The sequence below is a fragment of the Alligator sinensis genome, unplaced genomic scaffold, assembly GCF_000455745.1.
Source record: "Alligator sinensis unplaced genomic scaffold, ASM45574v1 scaffold703_1, whole genome shotgun sequence".
Classification (NCBI taxonomy): Eukaryota; Metazoa; Chordata; order Crocodylia; family Alligatoridae; genus Alligator; species Alligator sinensis.
Window position 1 is genome coordinate 365320 of NW_005842461.1, and position 7373 is coordinate 372692.

Below are 7373 nucleotides of genomic sequence, written 5' to 3' on the forward strand. Positions count from 1 at the left end.
CACCTTTTAATATAAGTTATATGAATGAGATGTGCTGCATGATTTTTCAGTGTATCTTATACAATAATTGACCTCAGATAGACTATCAGTTATTCATGGCCCCTTGCCTCAAAGAGGATCCTAAACAGCCAATCACAATTTAAAGGCATATTATCTTGCCTTAAACACATTTATTCATAGTACCTTTCACAAGTTATTGGCCATTTTCTTTCCCAGAATTAAGGATTATTGAAGCTTGTGCAACAAGAACTTTGTTCTTCATAACTCATCCCCTGTTACTTGCTTATGCAATGAAGCATTATAATTTGCAGAGAGTTGCTTCAGAGGACTTATGACTTCACTGCCTGTACAAAGAAGAGGACAAAGACAAGTCAAGAGGAAGGAAAACATTTACAACTTAATGAGAAGGTAAATCAACTTACATTTACTGCAAATAGGTTGATAGAAAATACTGCTAATGTTCCCTTTTAACTCGGAAGATGAGGCACCTCTCCAAGTTTCTTTTAAATTATGGAGCAGTATTTTATCCAGCCTTTTATTTAAGATGGAATAACTGAGGAGGTATGTACCTAACCCTTAAATCTGAGATTTGGACTAAGGATAGAGGCTCAAGGATATGAAGTGGCAGAGTGGATTAAATCAGAGCAACTCAGCCTTCTTGATCACTTTTATAAAGGCAGGATAGTCTAATTAAGAGAACTGTGGACTAAGGGCTAGACCAGCTCAGTCATTTGCTGAGTGACCAAAGGCTAGTCAGTGCAATGCTCTATGCCTTATCAGCTGGGGAAATCAGATTTATCTCTTGCAAGGTATGAGATATACAGAAGGAAAACAGTAAGAGTGGATGACTTGTCTTACAGGACAGATCCAAATATCACTGAAGTCAATGGAAGTTTCAATTGCCTGAACAAGCTTCCAGCTCTGAAGTTATCAAAATATTTGTTCCCTCTGTTTACCGCACTGAGGACACATGCATTTAAAAACAAAACAGCAATGAGAGAGGTATCAAAACAAACCTGAACAAAACATCAGCCTCTCTGGTTTCTGATTTTCACTTTCTTGTTTGTTTTTGTTTAAGTGACCCTTGTGTGGTAGGATCAGAAAGAATAATATATGATTAATTTCTGTTCTGAAGCCTTGTTTGAAAGGTGCTTTATTTGCATTAGCATTCATAATTACTTAATGACAAATCAGATATGGTTCATTGCTAGTAAGTGTAGAAACATGTTGTCTGAAGGATGTAGTTTAATTAGTATACTCCTAAAAACACGTCCCTCATGACCATTGGATGTAATCATTATTTTATGTATTTAACTGTGAAATTTATATTTACTCAGCAGGCTAGAGAACATCTTTTTTTTTCCAAAGCTATTTTATGCAGCACATTTAGACTTTAGAGAAACCCACAAAATTTCCTAAACAGCAGGTACTAAATAAAAAAAATTAAAACAACTATTATTGCAATGAGGCAAATGTACTTTTAAAAAATATATATATAACCAACATGATATTGCACCCATAAAACACAGAGGGAGGAATAAATATGTAGGGAAGCTCATTTTAATTCCTCAGTTAATAACTTAGATGTAGGAGATGTACATTCTCCTAGATCAATGAGACAATTTGGGTATTCTTTTATTGTTGATTAGTGAATCTGAAGATGACCTTATTTCAAGGGCAGCCAGTGATTTCCCTTTTCTTTATGCTGGCATAATTCATGCTTACTTGTGAACACTTTTTACCAGTGCTGCAATGGAATCCATGTCTGCCCTTTCCTCCCTCACACAGTACACATTGAAAGGAATGAAAAATCACCATGACTTCTGGAGGATGATCTCTGTGATGCTACATGTTCAGAGGTGCATTTTCCAGCCTTTTATGTGGCAAGTCCATCCTCGTTTAAAACTTCTCTCAGATTAAGAGTCCCTTGCTGATTGAGTGTTCCCAGTGAAATCAGTAGAGCTATTCATGGATAAGATGCTGGTCAACCTGTGTAATGGGTGTTAGACCTAATGCTCAATTCCACTGACCTGTTATAAGTTTCCTACACAGAAAAACAAAAGTGATGTGTCAGCATTTTCCTTCTATATTTATTCAATTCACTTTTCTTAAGAACATAAGAGCAAAAGGAGTACAATTTAGTGAGTCAAACCACAGGGCCATCTAGCCCAACATTTTGTCCCAAACAGGGTGCATCTACAGAAGACATTTACTACATAGTTGACCAATTAACTGCACAGTAAACATCTGGGTGTCTACACATGCTCCCCTATCAGGGCCCATAAAACTAATAAACTCAGCAGCAGAGTAGTATAGCACTTGTATTTACTATTTACAAGTACTACCATGCTGAGGAGTATTTTTGTGCACAGAAGCACATGAAGATGCTGCCCTGGCTGGCTGGGGCACAACCTCAGCACAGGGCTAGCAGGTAGGCAGGCAGACAGGCCCCATGCTGAAGTACCCTGCACCCCAGCCGATCAGGGAGCAGCACATGGAGATGGGGAAGCAGGCATCCCAGGGCTGCTCCCCCATCTCTGCATGCTATGGATCCCTTAGGCTGCCTGCTCCCCCATCTCCGTGTGCCTCAGTGGGGACTTCACATCACACACAGACTGGGGAGAAGCCAGCCCTAGGCTGGCTGTTCCTCTGTCTTCACATGCTGTTCCCCAACTGGCTAGCGCACAGGGTGCCTCAACATGGGGGCTGCATGCTGGCACAGCCAGCCCCCATTAAGCACAAGGAGACTGGTTGGAGCAGCTCTGGCCTGGCAGGTTGACCCCCTGGGTCTGCTGCCAGCGCAGACTGCTCTGACTGGGATCCATATGATGTGCACGAATAAACTGGGCACATCTACATGAGCTGCTATGTCATCGGAGCTCATCACTACAGTGATGTAGCATCAGTGGGCATGAACAGTGATGCTGCTGCTACTGTGCAGTAGCTCTTTGCTACTGTGTAGCAGGGTTGGAAGTGACCCATGCAGTGCCGAGACTGTGCAGTACTGGTGGTTACTGTGGAATATTCCACCCACAGCTCCTTTCCCACTGCACCATTCAAGCTTGCTATAACTAGAATAGGAAGTAGGGTATAATACGCTTGAGAGATTTTTTTTTTGTTTGATATTTCCTTCTCTTTATTCTGCATGTATCTCTGACTTCGGTCATAGGAATTCAGAATGGGTTCTCAGTACCTCTCAGGATCAGGAACTTAGATTTTAAAATCTTTTTTTTATAATGAATATAGCTGTAAGTATACTGTAAAGTGTATTCATGGTGCCATATAAATCATCATCATCTAGATTAATTATACAAAGACTTAAGCACTTAAGCTCTTGATACTGATGATGATGATGATGATGATATCTGTTGTTATTTTGATTTTGTGTGGTGACTGAAGATAAATTTCAGCTTCTAAACCCATCATTTCACATGGAAATTACTGGATATCATTTAGTACTGGGCTGTGCGGTTATGATCTAGTTCTTTTCTAGAAAATGCTGAGTGACTTCTAATTTTATTTGCTGAGTGGGTCTTGTGTGATACTTCTGTGTGATAATTCTAGAGATTATTTTGCTTCAATAAGTGAACCGACACAATAAATGAAATATAAATTAAAGCTAACACTGCATGTTGAATCAGGTATCTCCTCAAACTATAACCATTTACTGTACCCTTAACCATGCATGGTTATATAATCTTCATAATCCAAGTAAAGATGTCAGTTTATTTCCATAAACATGCAGAATATATATTCCATCACATCCCTTACAATTTACATCTGAGGAACTGTGTATCAAGATATATACACGAGACACAAAGAAGATTGCAAGTTGCTCTTACACAGATATCCCCAAAGAAACCTCTTCAGGGAACAAGCATTAAGGATACTATATCTGGGATATTTCTTTTTGTTAATACTATAATTATGAATACTATAATTATGATAACAGAAGTTACTATAGTATGGGTATGCAAAAATGACATTCACCTAACTGAAAACAGATTTCTCAGGAGCAAGACTGTATGGATGAGGAAATTAGTGAGAGAAAGACTCAGAAATACATAGAGAGCCTGTTGCAGGGGTGGAGGGCAGGTGGTAAGGATTGGCAAGCTTGTTGGGTGTGGGTTGTTAGAAACCTGTAGTGGGAATAGTTATGGGGAAAAGAGGAAGTGTTCATGTCACAAAGAACTTGTTGAGGCAGATACTGGGAGTAAAGAAGGAGGAACATCCTAAAGGCTCAGAGAAACATTCTGCATCAAAACTTTTGGTGTTTATCCAAACTGAATCAAACATCAGGATATTTGGATGTTCATCCACCCTCATGTCCTGATTTTAAACTGTTCTGTCTGTTGCAGAGAACAATAAATAGAAAATGGAACAGCACTGAATGCATCTAACCTTGTTTTGCTGTTACATTCTTCCTTATACTGAATGAAAAAGTACAGATCCCTCCCATAATTTCAGGAAATATGCATTGAAACTAAAATGTCTATGCATGCCCAATGAGTTCATTGGATCTAAACTTGTAATTGGAAAGGTCAACATCCTCACCACGGACAGTTTCAGGTTGTTAGAGCTACAGATTTTATGTTGTTAATGGAAAAAAAGGATTGCTTTTCCAGCTTCAAGTACGCCACTTAGAACAAAGACAATATCTAAAACACATAGACCAACACCATTATAATCATTATAGCCTAATTTATAAATATATATTAAATGCGTGTGTATACGTGTATGCATGCACACACATGCACCAACTCTCTCATGTGCTGACTCAGAGAGAGAGAGAGAGAGATTTTTTCCAAAGAAAAAATGTAACGCTTGTTAAGATTTTGTTAACTATTTTAGAGCTGTGAGTACGTTATCTAAAATGTTCTCTATAAAATAAGTACTATAGTTAGGATTATAATTAATATTACAGGAAAAAATGCCTAAAATTAGGGCTGTGTTCAGCTTCTGGTGGTGATTCAATTCGAAGGAGATTCGGCCCAATTCGGTGGCCGAATCTCTAAATCCGAATTGAATCAGGGGTCCAATTTAAAGGTCCGAATCGATTCAAAGCTCTCCAAATCTTCGGAAAATATTCAAAGAGCTTTGATGATTTGGACAGTCCCTGGTGGCTGCAGATCCCTGTGGCAGCTGACTTCGAACTGGTAAGTAGTAGGAGCAGCGGAGGGGGAGGCTGGGGGAGGGGAAGGGGGGGAGAGGATCCCTGGTGCCCTACAGTGGCCCACGCTGTAAAAAAAGCTGAGAAAAGCCCCGGGACTCACCATTCCTGCAGCAGCCTCGGGGCTTTGGGGGCTCGTGCAGACCTCCCACGTGGTGTGGGGCAACGGGGGCAGTGGGAATCGCCTCCCACTGGCAGAAGCAGTGAGTCTTGGGGTTTTTTCGTTCTTTTTTTTTCTTAAAGGGCTGGAGCCAGCCTGGGTGAGGCACCCACGTGGGGGCTGGGGGCGCAAGGAGGGAGGTTAGGGGGGGCAGTGGGGGGACAACTGCGTGGGGCAGTGGGGGACAGCAGGGATTGCCCCCTTCCCAGCAGCACCTGGTGAGCACTGGGGCTTTTTTTTAACAAGTGCCGGGAGCTGGGGCAGCCATTGCTGGGCTGGGAGAGGGGCGGGGGATGGGCCTTACTGATTCAGGGATTCAGCCAAATTGAATCAGGACACTGATTCAAATTACAGAATTGAATCACTATTCCCCAAATTGGCTGAATCTGAATCCGAAGCGAATACTAGCCACTTCACACAGGCCTACCTAAAATGAAACTGCCAGACAGAGGGGACATTACACAAATTAAACATTTGTACCAATATTATTGACCACTGAATATCCTGTCCAATTAAACCAAGACTTTCATTAGACAGTTAACAGCTGTAAAGGAAGCTGCAATATACCTTTCATTTATGCAGATAAAGAGCTAGATACTCATCACCTTAAGCTAAGAGAGCTATACTGATTTACATGAATACTGAATCTAGTCTATCGTAGGCATGTCTATGCATGCCATTAATGCGCAGCAGTAAACTATTGAGCATAATGCTGTACATTTTATTGCCCCTGGGAAGCTCCTAGGCATGTGGTTTACATTTGCACATTGAGCTGGGTCACAGCAGCCTTGGCTGGCAGAGGGCTTGGGGGGTTAGCCTGCCAGCCTGGGGCTTCTCTGACCTGACTTAATGGCCAGTGACAGACATTTCACATAAACCAGTTAAAGTGACCAGAAATGGGTTTAAACCTGTAACAGAACATAAATTCAGTGCACATAAACTAGTTTCAAAATGGGTGAAACTGGTTTAAGATAAACCTGGTTGAATGTAGTATCAGACTTAACTGATTTGGATCAAGCTGACTTATACAATGTCTGTCCCAGACCTCTTCCTAGTTTAAATTAAACCAGAGTCCCCTAGCATCCCAGATGCTTTGCATCCCTGGGCTGGGCTTGGCTGTGCTCTCTGCTCCAGAAAACAGGGCTGGCCCCACCCCTCTGCTTCCTACCTGGAGCTCCGGTGGAGATTGCAGGCACAGGAAGGTCTGCCTAGATCCCTCCCCCTCCCCTTGCTGCTCAAACAGGGATCCTCCCTTCCCTCTCCTACCCACAGCATGGATCTCAGCCCCACAGGCCCTAAGCATGTGGTATGCTAACTAATACAGAGAAGTGTCTGTCTCTCCAATTTCACTGGAACAGGCAGACAGAACCGCTTAAGGCTTTTTGGAGCTAATAAACAGGTCAGCTGATAATGTCCCTCTGTTCCTTCCTTGGAAAAAGCTGTTTAAGAAGAGTTTGAACTAATGAGAGAGGCTTTTGTTTTGTTGATGGGCTGATAAATGCTGTCATCAGCTCCCTGCTGGCTTCTTTGCCTGTCAGGTTTGCAAACAGCTTGAAGAAGCAGGGAGAGGGAGATTGGAAAGCTCAGTATTGTCAACAGATGCATGCACTCCACACCCACCATCCCCCTTTGGCTCAGAGTGCTAGCTGGGGGCTGGCAACACTCCCACCCCTTGAGGAGCTAGCAGGGAAATGACTGGGACTGTAGGCAGGGTGGGGGGTTACACCCCTCCCTAATCAGAGGTCCTGCTGGGGCTTGGCTATGCACCCCCTCAGCCAGCTCAGCACAATAGAAGGGAAGGGAGAGCTGCTTTAACCCTGCCCCCCCGGCTTCTGATCTGAGCCACTGCAGGCATGTGCTGCTTTTCTTCAGTTCTGAGGGAATGTCTGTACAGTTGCAAATTTATTTAATCTAGCCAGGTTAGACTAACCTGCAAAGATTGAATCAATTCAGGCTCAGGCTTTTTGAATGTATGTCCCTAGCTGAAGTGCTGCAGAGAGGCTGGGGGGGGGGGGGGGGGGGGGGGGTGGAGGAGGGCGGGCG

The 7373-nt window shown here is 42.7% G+C and overlaps 1 long non-coding RNA gene across 1 annotated transcript in view; it reads left to right on the forward strand.

Moving 5' to 3' along the window:
• Positions 1–219: 219 nt before the first annotated feature.
• Positions 220–7373, forward strand: part of LOC102375883 — a 29567-nt gene continuing 22413 nt past the window's right edge. The window contains exon 1 of the long non-coding RNA XR_324664.3: positions 220–408. This is a non-coding gene — a long non-coding RNA (uncharacterized LOC102375883). The remainder of the gene's footprint in view (positions 409–7373) is intronic.